This window comes from Nyctereutes procyonoides, unplaced genomic scaffold, assembly GCF_905146905.1.
Source record: "Nyctereutes procyonoides isolate TBG_1078 unplaced genomic scaffold, NYPRO_anot_genome, whole genome shotgun sequence".
NCBI classification, from domain to species: Eukaryota; Metazoa; Chordata; class Mammalia; order Carnivora; family Canidae; genus Nyctereutes; species Nyctereutes procyonoides.
In genome coordinates this window covers 34758346-34775570 of record NW_026575131.1, presented here as the reverse complement: position 1 = coordinate 34775570, position 17225 = coordinate 34758346, and the positions used below count along the sequence as shown (strand labels likewise).

The window sequence follows — 17225 nt, the reverse complement described above, 5'->3', positions numbered from 1 at the left end:
GGTGTGGCAATCATGCATTGATTTTCCCACTGAATATTTCAGAAAGGTAGGCATGGTGGGTCATTCTTCATTTTTCCTGCATGATATTCACCCCCCTTCTTTAAACAATAGCATCCTAAATTTCCTTTGGGAAATCACCCCTCCTCCACTCAGTCTGTGCTCCATCTAAGTGGGAGCATATGATCAGACACAGTCATTCAAAATGCAGTGTCTTCTTGGTCATGACATATTGTTCAGTGATGGATGGGCACAGGCCCCAAACCAGCCTAATAAGAGTCAGCCCTATCAGAAAAGTGGCCATCTTTTCATGGAGTTGTAAAATGCCAGGTGGGAGCTGACAGCAGTATTCTTGCCACCTCTGTGTGAAAGTCAATCTAAGAATGAATCCAAGCCAGAGGAGAGCAGAGCTGAGACATGGAGTGAGACAGTACCTTGATGATATCATATAGGCTTCTGGATCCAGCTGAATCTGAAGTCAATAGGGTCCTTGGACCTTTTAGTTATTTAAGCTGAAAATTCCTCCTTCCCCCCTTCTTTATTAATTAAGCCATTTTGAGTTGGATATTTGTCTCTGAAACCAAGAGTTTCAGCTAACAGAATAGGTGTAAACATAGCTTGAGTCTGGGGATGTCCCATGAGAAAAATCTAAATGTTTTGCATACTCTGCAGAGAAAGCAACTTCCCAGGTTAGTGGCCTGAGACACTGTACAAACACCAAAGAATACCATGCTCACCCAGCACAGTCACCCTCCCATCCCTTTCTGTATTTCTTTCCAGCTGCACCTTCTTTTATGGAGCTTATCTTTCTCCAGCCAAGACATCCAAAATGACATGCTATTGGAAGACATTTCTGTCTATGCTAATACCTGTGTTTAAATTTTTTTTTGTTGTCGTTTAAAAAAAAATGATCATGATGTGATAGCAAATGAATGTTGGCAAATTACCAACTGACAGGCGTAAAATTTTATGAACGTGCACATTCCAAAGGAATGTGGAAATAAGCCATCCACTGTAGTACAGTTTGGCAGAAATATTACAAAAATATAAGTTTGGCATATATTGTAATTCATTTAAAGATGCTTAAAAACCCATCCATCAACCTTGCATGGAAGGTCAAAGAAACACATGAATCCCAAATAAACAATAACTGATGTACAAGGAAAAGGCCTGAATATCTGCCCCGAATACCAGAGAAAATGCACACATGTGAAAAAGATGGTGGTGAGGTTTGAAAGGCTGAGCTTCTAAAACCTTCATCAATGCTTAAAACATAATAATCACTTCTTAGCAATATGTAAGGTGGGCTGTTTCCCCTGAATGGCCATCTGAATTCTGCTTCTGAAAGAGAATTTTGCTAATGGACTGATGGGTATGTATCCTTCAGGCCTTTATATTTTTTACTTCAAGGACCACATCTAAAAAGAGCACAACAGATTGCTCTTGCATATCTGGCACCCCAGACTCTCTATATGTTGTCAGGAACCTGGAGGGGTGGGTGACCTACTCCTTCTCAATCCTCAGATGGGCTCCTGACTTGTACCTGGCCAATAAGATTATTCATGGTCATAGTGATTGGTTCAAGGATGGCAAGTTCCCCATTTGAGTCTTCCATAAGATCTGATAGTGAATGAGAGAGAAAGAGAAGGAGAGAGAGAGAGAGAGAGAGAGAGAGACCATTTTCTTTCAGGATCTTGGGGAGCAAAGACCATGGGATGTGGAGAAATTGTTACTTCTCCTCCAGCCTTTTGTAGAAGGAATGAGGCTACCATGCTCAGAGAAGCAGAGAAAAGAGATAAATGCCACAGGAGTGGGAGAGAGAGATAGGTAGGTAGGTAAGCAGATAAATGATAGATGATAGAAAGACAGAGGTGGGGAGATATGAGATCTAGTTGTGCCTGCATATAGAACCACCACCCTTGCCTGGACTTCTCAATAACATTAGCCAGTTTTGAGCTGGGCTCTGCTACTTGGAACTGAACTAATTTTGACTGATACAGTTACCCACAATATTTGCAGCACGATCAAGACCATAAAAGAAACTGGACAAAGGAAAAGGATGACACGGTTATTACTTCAAAGAAACTCACCATTTAATTGTGTTCAGTTTGGTCATGGTTTGCTAGGCATCTATTCTGTTCCACAGCCTGTGTGAGGGGCTGGGTGATCCTAGGATGATTAGGACATAGGCCTCACCCTAAAGGATCTCCCTACTGAGTCAAGCAGTGGCTTTCTTCTTGGTATTTTGGAGATGGGGAGGTATTTGGTTATTTAGAACCAGAAAGGCACCAGTCAGCACTGAAGAAGGTGGATTAAGTCAAGGGAAAGAAGAAAAGCTTGTAGGATATGGACTTGGAAGTCCAATTTTAACATTTTGGTACAGTGGAAAATTATGAAAGGACGATGCTTCCCTGATGTCCCCTAATCCTCCCATTGTAAATGGCCTATTTTTCACATTTTAAATATTTGTGAAAGTGGGATATGGCTTATAAATTGATGAAGTGTTTGAGATTTAGCTTTCCCAACTGTCAGGTAGGAATAATATCTAAGTTGCAGAATTCCTGTGAAAGAAGTACTGCTAGTTGTCTATTTTACTTTTTGTTTGCCATTCTTCTTAGTCTAGGTTCTCTGACTTTTACATAGGCACATGGCTACTAGAATAATGATATCTTATTTGTATTTCATATATATATACATATATACATAATATATATGTAGATATATAATGCATATATACATACAGCTTATATATACATATACAGATTCTTTTTTTTTAATTTTTATTTTATTTATGATAGTCACACACACAGAGAGAGAGAGGCAGAGACACAGGCAGAGGGAGAAGCAGGCTCCATGCACCGGGAGCCCGACGTGGGATTCGATCCCGGGTCTCCAGGATCGCGCCCCGGGCCAAAGGCAGGCGCCAAACCGCTGCGCCACCCAGGGATCCCTACATATACAGATTCTTATCTGTATTTCTTAGCCTCTCTTGCAGCTGTGTGGGACCATTTGTCTAAATTCTGACTGATGAAATGTAAGAAGAAGGGTTACCTGCAATTTCTAGGATGTGTCCATAGAGAAGAAGGGTTCTTCTTTTATCCTTTTTCATTCCTGTTGCTTAGAGTACAGACATGAGGGCTGGAGCTTAAGCAGCCATTTTGAATTAGGAGACAGAAATCATGTCCTAGGACAGGAATCAGCAAATGTTTTCCTTTTAGGGTCAGATAGCAAGTATTTTGGGCTTTGCAGGCCATATGTTCTCTGTGGCAGCTACTCAACTCTACTGTAGTGCAAAAGCAGGCACAGGCAGCATGTAAATGAATGAGCATGGCTGTGTTCCAATAACACTTTATTTACAAAAACAGGCAGTGGGCTGTAGGCCACAGTTTGCTAGGATGGAAGGGCAGCAAGTTAAAAAAAACCAGGGTTCCTGGTGATATCATGACACCCATTCCTTGAACACGAACTGCCTCTTCCCAGACTTATTTTATACAAGACAAAAAAAAAAATCATGATTTTTTTTGGTTAGAATTTCTGTCATTCCGAGCCAAACTTAATTCCAACTAAAATAGTTGTTTAAGGAATAAATAAATGGTGCATGTGAAATATCCAGAATACACATTAAAGACAAGTGGATATTGAATAAAATGGGTATTTCATAATAATAACAACCAGATAGCTATACTCAAAAAAGCTTTAACTACTACCAAGTTGAGGACCTGGTGGCCAACTGATCTGAAGTCAGAAAGGATGAGAGGCAAAGTATACAGGTGAATGCTTTCTGCCCTTTGCCATGCTCCTCTGCTGTACATGGGAACAGGAATTCCACTTTCCACCTCTATATGGTCTGTTCTGCTGCGCTGGTATTCCTTCCTCCGAGATGTTCCCATCAGGACAACAATAAACCACTCAGAACAGAAAATGTGCTAACCTTTATTGACTATAATAAAAAAGATGACGGTCTAGGCCCATGTAAGCTGACTTGGGTTAGAGTGCCCAGGCTTGGCCATAAGTCACCCTCTGGCAACTGAAACCACATGAAGCACAGTGTTGAAAACTTGCTAAATCATTTGTCACTCAAAGGCTTTTAAAATAAAATACTTTCAGAAATAATCATTTGATTTCAGCCTCCAAACTGTGAGCAGCACTGAGCTGGATGTAAATACTCTGTCTTCACAGGCACATTCAATAGCAACTGAAATCAAGGCCAGTCAAAAGGCTTTTGCTGTCAAGTTTCAAGTCCAAAAATACACTTTCGAATTCCAAATTTCTTTTTCCTTATGTCTCGAATGAAATTATTACATCTAGTGGGGAGGCAAAGATCTCTACACTTGGGGAAAAAAATGTCCTGGCTACTGAGTTTTCTTGCTCTAGATTTATGTAAATTTGACTTGCATGCTATGATAGCCACTCATTGAAGTCCTACTGTGTGTTAAGAACGTCTGCTGTATTCTGTCTGTGTGGGTTCAAATTCTGGCTTCACCACTTAGCATCTGTAAGACTTTGGGAAAATGTATAACTTCTCATTTGCAAAATGGGTTACATGAAGAATTAAATTCATTCATTCATCATGAAAAATATTGAGCACCTACTGTGTGCCAGGCACTGTTAGATATTTAGGGACAAAATGACAAATGCCATGCATATATTTTGCCTGATGCAAAGTAATTATTCCATTAATACCCATTGTCATCATGTTGATCATTCCTATAAAATACATGGATGTATGAACATTAGACCACATTCTAGGTGCTGGAGATCCAGAAGGAAATAAGAGTCCATCTTCTCATAGCACTTACATATACATGGGGAACTCAGGCAATATGTAAGGATACAAATAAGAACCTTTCCTATGGTTATAATTGCCATGAAAACAACTAGGTAGAGTCATGATAGAGCGTAATCAATGATGGTGTGTATAGGGGAGGTCAGGGGAAGATTGCTTGAACCACCATGTTCAGATCTGAGAAAAAGCACTCCAGGCAGTAAGACAGGCCTGTGTAAAGGCCCTGAGGCTGGAAGGATCTTGATATGTGTGAAGAATAAATAGAAGACTAATTAAGCAAAGGGGAGAGTGGTATAAAGTGAATTGGAGAGGTGGGAAAGCCCCTCATTGTATGGGATTTGGAAGTCCTGATGAGTCTTTCAAATTTTGTCAGAATGAAACAAGATCCTATTGGAGGGTTTGAGGGAAAGCTTAATCTGATTTTCACTTTAAGACTTGATCCTCATGAATGTGTACAGAACAGGGTGGAAGCAGGATGATTGGCTGGGAGGCTGCTGTGGTCCAGCAAGGAGATGATGGACTGGGTAGTAACTGGTGAAATGTTAAGAAACAGACATAGTAGGGCCACCATGTTGGGTATAGGACGTGAGAGAGAAGGAAGAGGTGACAACGATTCCCAGATTTTCAGAAGGTCTAGAGCTGGAACGAGGGTGAGAAGACACTGAGAAGAATTACCACTGGGGATAGAGGCAGCAGTCTGGAGGCCTGCTTCAGGCCTTAGAGTCATCACCCATGGATGGAAGATGAAGCCAGAGGGATAGATGAGGTCACCCCAGTGATTAGTGTAGCAACAGACAGCAGCCTGGAAAATTTCCTTCCGGCCTTTTCCCTCACAACTGTTTTATTACTATCTGGTGAGTTTCACTCCTGCTGATGGCTTCCCTCTTTGGGCCCTTCTAATCTGTTTCCTTTTAGAAGGTGGCTGTGTTCAGTGGTTTTTCATTTCTTTCTCCGGACTAATTTTATTGCTCATAGCCCTCTCTTCAGCTGCCTTGGCAGGGAGATGCTGTATATTAAAATAGTTATTATTTTATTTTATAGCTCAGTTGAATCTATATTCAGCTCATTATAAGTGTATGGGTCCCACTAGCCAAATACATTTCATAATGGTAAGCTCTTATTGAGAGAGAAATCTCATGCTCTCTTGGTATCTTCCAGAAGGCTTCCCCCTAAATTGTGATGAATTGTACATGGGCACAAGAAGTCCACACTTTGGGTCTGTGTTAGTTAAACCATGCTCCTGGTTCAGCTTGGCAATGTTTATAAAGCTGAGTGGGTCCTATGTGCTCTAAGTTCAGAGTGGCAAGGAGGTGGGAAAAGAATCATTCAACATCTCAGAATTAACATTTCCCAAACCTAGCTCCTGATAATCAATTCAACCCTTCCCGTAATCTTCCCTATTCTAGGTGGCGGTAACTCCATTCTTCCAGCTTCTCAGGCTGAAATGTTGGCGCCATCTTTGACTTCTGTCTTTCACACTCCACATCCAATCTTTCAGCAAATACTGTCATTTCTTCCTTTAAAACCTATCAAAAATCTAAACCATTTCCTTTCACTTCCACTGTAACCATCTTGGTCCAAATCCTCAATATCTCTTTTCTGGATTATTTTAATAGCCTTCTTGGCCCTTGGCCCCTCCTGTATATTCTCAAGTGGGCCAGAGAATTCTCATAAAAATAAAGTCAGATCATGTCATACATCTGCCCAAAACCTTCTAAGGACTTACCTTCTCATTCCCAACAAAGTCAAATACTCACTGTGGCCTGAGGCCTTACATGGTCTCTCTAGCTCATCCCTTGCTGCTTTCCTAGTGCTCACCATACTCACATCATTTGTCATGAACACATGTTATACACATTCTACCCCAGGGTCTTTGCATGTACTGCTCTGACGACCAGGAATGCTCTTACCCTGATATAAGCAAAGCTTACTACCTTACCCCCTTTGGGACTTCACTCAAATAGGACATTCTCACTAAGGCCTTTTCAAGCATCCTTAACTAAAATTTCAACTGTCCCAAACCTTTCATAGCCTCTTTTTTTTTGTTCTATTTTCTTTATTATATGAACCAGAGGCACTTCTCATCAACAAATATTTTCCATATTTACCTTTTTCGAATTATCTCCCTGAACTAGAATGTAAACTTGCTATGGGCAAGTTTTGTTGTTCATCACTGCAACTCTAGTGCTTCAACCAGTGCCTGGCACACATTATTGGGGTTCAGTAAATAATTATTGCACTAATTAATTAATCAGTCAATTAATTAAAAGACTATTTATAAGTTCAAGTTTTTTATTGGATTGTCTTTACCACTACCATGGGCATTGGTCACATATTAGCCATAATATGCCAAGTTATGCTGTAGGAAACAACAAACTGACATTACACAGCAAGGTTTATTCCTTTTTCATGCTCTGTGTCTACTGTGGGTCAGCAAGGGGTCCTCCTTGCAGTGGTTAGTTGGGTTCTATCTCAGCACAAGCTCTCACAGTCAGAAAGATAGAAATAACAAGGTCAAGTCTGAATTCAGGAGGAGAGGAGGTAAAATCCTGCCTTATTCCTAGAGTGAGATTGGGGAAGGGCCCAAATGATCACTCCAGTCCAGAAGAGCAGAGTGAAAACCCTTCATCTGCATCTACTTCTTTCCTTCCCCATAGCCTTCCTGGTTCCTCCCATCCCTTCATCTTCCAAAGCACCCTCAACAAATTCTCCTTCCTTCTTCACGGAATGCCTCTCTCCAGCCCTAACTCTTCCCCAAACACATACACATATCATTCCTTGGATTCTGCATCACAGAAGCCAAGGGCCCACTTCTGCAAAGCCAGCCTCCACAGAGGGTAAAGTTGGTGGGGGTAACTCAGCTGGCAAAGCCAGAACCTTTTCAGCAGGCTGACTGAAGGGCAAGGCTGGAAAAGCTCACAAGTTATGAAGCTTCGTCCAGTAGCACAGGCACATGGCATTCTGCCCACTAGACAGAGCACAGTGCTGGCTGACTTCCACATGGCTGACACCAAGATTTTAGTGATCAGAGGAAGATCCAGCCTTTTGGCATCCTGTGCTTTAAAAAAAAAAATAGGTTAGATTTAGACTATTTTTTTAAACGTATGGAATCTATGAGGGCTAACAATACTATTTGGCTAACTGTCCCTTACTACTCCTTTTAATAGAGATTTATTATGTCAATAATTTTGTGAATACTTAAATCCCCATTCATCATTTCAATAAATTTTTACTGAGTACCCACTATGTGTCAGGCACACAGCAAACAAGACAAAGATCCTTGCCCTCAAGGAGACTAAATTCTATGAGGTGCAACAGACAGTGAAAGAGATACATGAGTCATTGCTGAGCAATGGAAGGTGCAAGTGACATGAGAGAAGTCGGGGTGCAGCATGCAAAGGGGGTTCTGGAATGTGGCTTGAGGCAGATCTGTTATGCCAGGCCTTGGCAAACACAGTCACTGTGCAGGAAGGTGATATGAGATTCTGGTAAGCTGTCAGGTCACCTGTAGCCCAGAAAGCAGAATGGAAAGCTAGTGCCATAGGGACGCAGAGATGCAGGGACGCTGTGGGTGGCTCTCATCACCCCCCCGGTCTGGGGACCACTGCTTCTTTTTATCCTCTTCTTTTTAGAGTGATGAAAATGGAATGGGTTCTCCATTTTCCTCACCTTTCACTCATCTCTCATTGGGACCATTCCAGGAACTTCTGGGTAATGTGACTGAGGGAGAGGAGCTAAAAGTTGCCTCTGGACCCACTTCAAGGAAATGTCACTGAAACCCCAGAATTCCTCCCACTTCAGTGAGCAGGTACCCTTGTCTCCAAGGAGCTGAGCTGGCAGCAACTTTCCAACCTCGCTGATTAAACAAATACAAGAGAAGACCACATTTGGCAGCAACAAAGGATTAAAAATCCCTCCATGATTATCTTGGGCCAAATCTGGAGAAGGAATCTGCATTCATCCTGATAACATGTTAAAGTTCAGTGGCTGAAAAATCTACAGAACAAGTTGGGTCTCGGTGTGGAAGGGGCAGGGAAGGAGCATGCACTCACTCTGCCAACAAGGAGGAAAAAAATTTTAACGAGGGCAAGATAAGAGCCAGACGTGTGGAAATATTTCTCTTTGAGGATATTCTTTGTACCAATTACTCTTCAAAGATATCACGTTAGCGTTTTTGGCACAACTTGACAATTAAATTAGACGAATGGTTTTCAATGTTTTTGCATCTGATGTGCCTGAAACTCTTCTTAACGCTAGCATTTTCAGCTCGTCACACACATTCTTAAAACTTTGGCAACTCGCATAAACACTGATTTCAATTAAGTCACGAATTTAGAAACATTTCACTATTCATCTCTTTTTTCAAATGACATGACAAGTAATTAATTGGGTTTGACTATTATTTTGGGGTGCCCCAAGTTTGGGGATAGAAAAAAACACAGGCAATAAATTTCTACTTTTAGATGATGACTTCCAAGATGGCCTTTTTACTTCTATTTATTGACTCTTCTTCCCTCTCAAGGATTAATGGTGTCTTGAATCACCCCCTCCCCATTCAATTTCATGCTTCCAAATGGTTCTTGTCCTGGTCTGCTGTCACTGTTGGTTGCCCAGGAGAAGAGAATTTTGTGCTGGACATTGGGAAGTAGCATAATAATAGAATATGTGGTCAGAATATGAACCTCAGCCAGAGGAGAGGCAAATTCCAGGTCTTATATCTAGGGTTATAGTTTCCCACTTGCTGATGTGACAATGTAACTTGATGAGATAATGACTTCCAGGTTGGTTCCAAATGGTTTGGGATTGGAAGGTGAATGTGGATGGAGGGCCAGGTGGAGTTGCAGCAGCCAGATGATGCAGAGATTGGAAGAGGTGGCTATTCTGCGGGACATCTCTTCCAGGAGTTCAAAGAGTACTGATGATCTTCTCTATCTGGCTGCTGACATCCCAGGAGAAGCCCAGATGGTCGATGGTCATATAGGCCAGTAAGGCCTATAGGCATGTGATAAGGAAGTTTTAGGAAAACTCTGAAACCTTACAGCTTCCCTTTCTTCTTCACCCTTCCCTGACTTCTGGTCTTTACCCTCATACCAGTCATTTTGTTTTCTTCTCACTTTTGAGATGCTCCAACTTTTAATCAGTTTTGAAGATTCTGATTAACATCAGTAATGAGAAGTGACGTGCCCTATCCAAACCCATTCTCTGTGTGGAGGGCTCTTTCAGGCTATCAGGGATATTCACTTATGAAAAATCCCACAGAACCCTGATCTTTTCCTATTTTATCTCTTTACGCATTTTGTAGCTATCAGTAATCTGATGTCCTCTTCCTTATTGGATGGAAAATTCCACGAGGACAGGGGTCAGGTCTGTTTTGTGTACCACATACACCCAACACCAAACCCTAGCTGTAGCCAACGTGTCTTTTTCTTCTGATGTTTTGACATCGAGGGACTTACTGACCCTAGGGAGACTGATCATCTGAGGGTCAGCCAATTCTTAGAGATAGCACATGACTTGAGTGGCTTTCTATGCAAACCAATCAACCAAAGCCCATGCTCCCCAACTACCTCCTTTACAGGTTACTCACAAAGCTCTTTAATACTCCAGGTTAATATTCCTCTCCCCTAATCACCCCAGGGCCAGGCACTTCTACTCCTTTCCCAGAGACTGCCAAAGTCATTCAAACTAGCCAATCCTAAATCCGTTTATTCTATCTTCCCCTTCTTTTCCTATAAAAACCACAATAAAGGCTCTTGCCCACTTTGTGCTCATCCCCTCTGCCTCCTGACTGACCCTGTCACTTCTCCATGTGGCCCTGTGTGGCATGGTGTACCTCCTCTTCTTTGTAACTGTGGGTAGCAAGCTATCTTTCCAATGAAAGTAGTCTTCTGATCTGTTGGTCTCACCACATCTGAATACTAATAGAGCCTATATTGTCAAACACTATCACAGTAGCTGGCACACAGTAGGTGCTTGACTGATCAATATTTGCAGGGAGACTGAATGACTGACTAGATGACTCTTGCAGCCCTGCCCTCCAGACTTCAAAGTCCACAGAAATTCCCTGTCCATTGTTTCCTTAAGCTTCTTCCTTCCTCACACCAGGCTACCACCTTGGCCAAAATTCAGGTGGTCCCTCCCAACTCAGGGAGTACCGTTCTTCCTGCCGCCTGCAGGGTTGGTGTGGCCCAAGAAGGCAAGCCTGATGGTGTTGCTGAAGGGAGAGTGTCTTGGGACACTGAAGGGGCTTTTCTTGGCTGCCTGTCATTATGAGACATTCCAGCTAGCAAGAAGAACAGAGACAACAGCCAGGGAGCCTCGCCTTTTATGGTTCCATCCTGGCAACACTTCAGGAACAGCCAGAGAGTGAACTGGGGGCCAGGCAGGCTATGTCGCTTTACTTCTGTGCCTCCTGGCCACCCATCCTTCAGCTACAGGAGCACTGCTGCAAGACGCACAGGGATCTGAAAGTGAGCATGTGGTTGTTGAGGGGACACCATTCCCAACATTCTTAGCCTTCTTCATGCCCATCCCCAACATCTCCCATAACCACCTGGGCAGGCATCAGAAAGAAAGAACTGAAGTCAACCCATGCTGAGATAATACCAGTGACCTTTTATTTATTTATTTATTTGGCCCCTGGGAAATATTTGGAATCTTCTACAGAATAATAAATGATACTTATTGAGCAGTTACCACATGCCGGGCAGCATTCTGGGCAATTTGTGTGTGTGAGAGCCACACCTTGAGAAACCTGTCAAAGGGTATCACGGTCTCCATTTTCAGATAGGAACCTGGCATTTGACAATGGTAAAGGGACTTGCCCACAGTCACACAGTGAGGGTGGGGGGCTACATTTAAACTCAAGATACCTAGCTTCAAAATCTCTCCACTTCCCCATATGGCATCCTGCAAACAATCAAATTCTGTTAAGAATTCAAAAGCCACAGCTGAGTGACTACTCAGGGCCTCAGTTTCCCTCTCTCTACTGTGAAGAATTCACTCCAGATCATCTCACTAAAAGGTTTTCTATGCTTTATTATCTGGACTCAACAAGTGATACTTCCAAGTACTGCAGATGTCCTCTGGGAGCTAAGAAGACTGCAGGGCATTTGAAGCAACTGTTATAGGCTTTGTGACCTCGAGCAAGTTGCTCAACTTCTCTGAGAACAGAGAAGGGAACAAAATGGGCAGGAAACAGGTTTGACTCCAAAAGCCCAAGCTCTTTCCAAGAATTCTCTACCTGTACCACATCCTTCCTCTCCAGTATTCCTGTCTCAAAGTAAATATTTCTGGAATGTGATAGAATTATGGGACATGACACATAGAAGTGTGGGTAAGGAATGGACTTTGATGCTGGACAGACTGAATTTTACCTCCACTGCTTACTACGAAATATTTAGGCTTATCTGTAAAATGGTCACTGGCAACAGTCATTGTTCCATAGACTCTTCTGAGAATTGTCCAAAATGATGCATTTTACATGGAGCTGGGCAGCAGAAGCACTTAGTAAATGTTAGCCATTAATATGATCGTTGAACTTTATGATTTACTCTATTCTTCACATGCCTTCCACATCTGGAATGATGATGTGAAGAGCAACAGATGGGAGGGCAATCAGGACAGCAGAGTCCACCATAGCCATCTGCTAGCGAGCTGGAAGGCAGCACCAAAAGGCAATGTCACAGCTAATTGGAGGCAGCCTATAAAAGGGAAGGCTGGGGTAGCCAGACAACCCATTGGGCTACCCATTGTGTGTTTCCTCACAATGATTACTTCTTCCATCTGCATAGCCGGTGTTGGTCTGTCCCTCAATTCTCTGCTTGTCAGAGTCACCTGCCTGAACCTTCTAGAGCCCACAGGTCCCTGCCTCATCTTTTTCTGCATGCACACAGTTCAGGCATCCAGGAAGCCTGTCACAGGCCATCAGCCTAAGTAACAGTGGTTCTGTCTACAAACTTCCTGGAGTGAGGAAGAGCCATGAATTTCCGGTCTTAAAATGTATAATTTTCTACCTTTAGGGTTTTCTGAAATGAGAATATAGTTTACATTTGATGAATGCACTTGACATAGTGTTTATCCTCATCACCAAAGAGATGTTGATAAATGGGAGGGGCATTTTAGAATTGAGGGAATACATTCATTTGTCCTTGCATTTTGTGTAGAGATTAAACACCATCCTGCTAGAGCTGGTAGTAGTAATTATAATATTATTGTTACTATTATTAGCAGTTACTTTGTGTTGAGTTCTTACAAAGGCCCAAGACTTTGTATGTACCATTTTTAATCCCTATAAATAGAACTCTGAAGAGTAGGTTCTGTTATTTCCATTTGACCAATGAAGACATCTGACTCTCTGGCGTGAAGTGACCCACTTAGGCTTCAATGCTAAAGCCAAAGGGCCTGGATTCAAATCCAGGCGTAAATGGCTCCCAGATTCTTCCTGTTATCATCTACACTATTCGGTAGTATTTCTCTCTCAAATCCCTGATTAAATCTTTGCCAAAGTCCCTTGAGGAAATATTGCAGTAAAACAAAATTTTCTCTCCCAAGTCATCTGGCCAATGCATGAACATAAATAAGAGGATGTAGAGAACAGACCATCCCATGGGTGATGAGCTCTCTGCTACTAAACATGTCCATAGAGGAGGAGGATGCCCCATGATGGGGTGTCAGGGAAATTCCCTGTCACCCATCAGTATGTGACCTGGGGTGAATCACTGTACCTCTCTGAGCCTCCAGGGGCTTTGTATTGTGAGTATGCAATGAGGACAAGCGTCTTAGAGAGTCATTTGAGGATTCAAGATGTTTACTGGGTGACACTCACAGGAGAGCTCAAATGATGGTGGCTTTGTTGTCATGACTGTGATCATCATCAAGTCTACTCCCTCAAGCCCCAAAGTCCCATAACTTCTCTTCAGAGAGTCAGAGATACATTAACTATCACCAGTCCCCACCAGACATAGGTCAGAGTGGACCCTGATGTTTCCCTGGGCCAGATCAAAACCCTAGCAGGTTCACACTGCCACATAAGCATCACCTTGTCCATGATAGAGAAACCACACACCAAAGGAATAGTAATTTTTGGGTCCCTCTCCTGAACTATTGGCTCATACAGAATCAATAAATGGAAGGGCATTTTACCACTATGAAAATACACTCATTTATCTCTCAAAACTTGGTACACCTAAAATCCTTCAAGGGAGACACATTTACACCTGTATCTACACAGCTACTTTTACAGATGAGGAAACTGAGGCCCAGAAAGGTGAGTGGGTGTGCCAAAGAGCAATGATGAAGCAGGACTGGAATCCAAGTCTGCTGCGCTCCAAGCACTTGCCCTTTGGCATTTTGTATGTCACCACTCTGTCTCCCAACCTCCAGAGTAGATGCAAGAGATGAGCTTTCCCTCTCTGTCTCTCAGCCAAGATGACAGGTAAATAACCAGCTTTGAAGTAAGGCTACCATCTTGTGGGCCTTCCTACTGGCTGACAGGCCTTTCAGTTAGTCACCTTATAGCTTCAACTGATGGCCTCTTTCTGGTTTCCTGTCCTACTGAACCATGTTGTAAAAGTACAGCTTCGAAGTGGTGACAAGCATTAGTCACACAGCATCACAAGATGCTCAGGGGAGAATCTTCTAGGGGGTGATATCACACCCTCAGGGCCTCCCTGGCCTTTTCTGAGCCCTATTTAGAGTCCCTAGATCATGGCTCTGGTCTCTCTGTCCAGAGGATGGATTTGTCACATTTGTTCCTAGACAGTTCAGGTGATAAAAGATCAAAAGGCAAGCTGAAGCTTGCGGCTTGCCGATAGGCTATTGTCTGCCTTGTCTCCAGAGTGTGCCTTCCAACCTCAGAGACCAGCAAACAGCTCCTCTCTACCCAGCCACCTTCTCTTTCACAACTGATTAAAAAAAAAAAAAAATTCCCTCCTGCTCTTAATTGCATGCTGTGTGTTCAGATTTCCTGAAGTTCATGAACTGCTGTGAAATTTAAGACAAGTCTGCATTCCCACTGCATTGCTACTTTTTAATTCTAAATTCCACCCACCTCCCTAGGAAAAAAAGGAAAAAAAAAAAAAAGCCAAGCTGAGTCAAAGAAAATTTATGCCAGTTGAAAGGAGAAGGCCAGCCCCAAATAATTCTACTAATAAAAGGGCAGTGAGAGACAGGGTAAAAATAATAAGGTTATATCCTCATAAAGTTCCTTTATTTGTGATTCCCAAGGCACTTGAGGAACACTAGCTCATCAGGGCAGGGTCCCAAATGTAGCATCTGCTCCCAATGGTTGCCTCTATCGCTCCAGGGGTTCCATAAACATGGGATTGTAGCACTTGAGAGCCTTCGAGGTGGGTTGGTGGGAAGTGCAGACCAGAAGAATTTTATAGCAGGAGAAAGAGGTGCCAAAAACCCTAAAGACTTCCCCACAGTCACCTGATGAATCGGGCTGAACCCCAAACAGAGCCCAGGCACGCACTGCTCTCCAGGCATTGGAGAGGAACCCACTGGGTGGTGGCCACAGGTCATTAAAAGATGCTTTGTAATAAAAAGACCATGTCCTGGAGTGCTTCATGGGGCCTCCATAGTCCTGCAAAAGAGGAAGAATGCCCCTCCCAAGCCATGGGGAAAAGGAAACAGAAGAGATTGGACAGGACATCAAGCATGAGTTAGGATCAACATTCAGAGCAGAGCTATCCTAAGGCAAGCACTTACTCAGGCCCTACTATGTGTGAGGCACTGGAGATGGGGAAACAAAGGAGACATGCCCCCTCCCCTGGAGTTCACCATTAGCCAGTGGGAGCTTGGGTGGGTAAGCAGCAGACTGAACAAGGAAGGCTGTGGTGAGTGCCATGGCAGGCATAAAGGGGGTCTGCCCACCTAGGGCCATCCTCATCTGAGCTGTACCTGCCATCTGATCCCTGCAGTGGTGCACCAACTGGTTTCCTGCAGCTATTCTTGCACCACACCACAGGCAGAGGGTAAAAACAATGCAGTCACTCTCCTGTATCAAAGCCCTCCGTGGCTGCCCAGCACATGCACCCAAACTCCACAGAGTCTAGCCTCTGGCTCTCTCTCAGATCTCTTCTCCTGCCATTTCCTTCCTATGTCATTATTCCCAGGACCCCACCCTGAGGCCTTGATACATGCGTCTCTCTGCTCCAGAAAAGCTCGTGCCTCAGCTCTTCCCACGGTCAGCATCCTCTCCTGCATTCAGGGGTCTGTTCACCTGTCTCCTCCTCAGAAAGGTCTTCACCCAGCTTCTATAAAGAAGCCTGCACAAGTAACTCCCCATCATGTGACCCTGTTTTATTTCCTTCAAAGTAATTGTCTCTTTCTGAAATAAGACTTAAGCTGTCTCTTTACGTATTTGTTCACTTAACATATCGCCAGTTTTCCTGTATTAGTTAGCTATGTAACAAACCACCCTTAAACTCAGTGACTTAAAATAGTAACCATTTATTACTGCTCATGAGTCTACAGGTCAACTGGATGATTCATCTGGTCCTGGCTAGGCTCACCCATGTGTCTACAGGAGTTTATTAGATGGCTCTGCTGGTCTTAGCTGGGCTGTCTCACATGTTTGGGGGTTGGCTGGCTATGACCTAGTATAGGATGGTCTTGGCTGGGACAACTATACTCTACTGTACATGGCCTCTTATGTACCAGCAGGCTAGCATAAGCTTGTTTTCATGTGGCTAGGCAGAGTTCCGGGGAAAGAGGGGGAAGGAAGGAATTCACCAGGCCTCTCAAGGCTTAGGCTCAGAACTGGCATGTAGTCATTTCCACCACACTTTGATGGCTAAAGAAAGTCTCAAGATTAATCCAGATTCAAGAAAAAGTGAAACAGAATTCCACTTCTTTATGGGAGAAGCTGTAAAACCACACTGCAGAGGATATAGATATATGGATCCTGAAGAACTGGGCACATTCTGGCAGTCTATCACATTCTCCTTCTACAATGGAAGTTCCACAAGAGGAAGGACCTCAATGAGCACTTGCCAAGCACCATACACAGATTTAACCATCCTCTTACAGAGTGTACATAGTTCACAATCTGTGTTTAGTATACTCGTTGAATTTTTTTTTAAAGTGGCACAAACGCCTTTATAACATTGAATTCTGGAACAAGGCTGTATCCCAGCCCAGACAAGTTACAACAGGCATCTGCTGTATGGAGTTCTACACTGGGAGACGTATCTGCCCCATGGGATACCAAAATCCACGTAATAACAGGTCATGTTATAATGAGGTTTCACTGCACATGCTTGCTCTCCATTTAGACAGCAGGCCCTGCCAGGTCTTCCTCCAGCTGCTGGCTTCAGACCTCTCTTTCCAGAAGGATAAGAACTACCTGTCAAAATGCAAAGCTCTAACAATGAAATATACAGCGCATGCTGTGGGAAAGCCCTTGCTTTACTTCCACAGGCTGCAGCTGGTGTGC

At 43.2% G+C, this 17225-nt stretch overlaps 1 protein-coding gene across 1 annotated transcript in view; it reads right to left on the bottom strand.

Annotated features, from left to right (window-relative positions):
* The window catches only part of ERC2 (ELKS/RAB6-interacting/CAST family member 2), a 901810-nt gene that overhangs the window by 53263 nt on the left and 831322 nt on the right, over positions 1 to 17225 (bottom strand). The gene's annotated exons all lie outside the window — the stretch shown is intronic.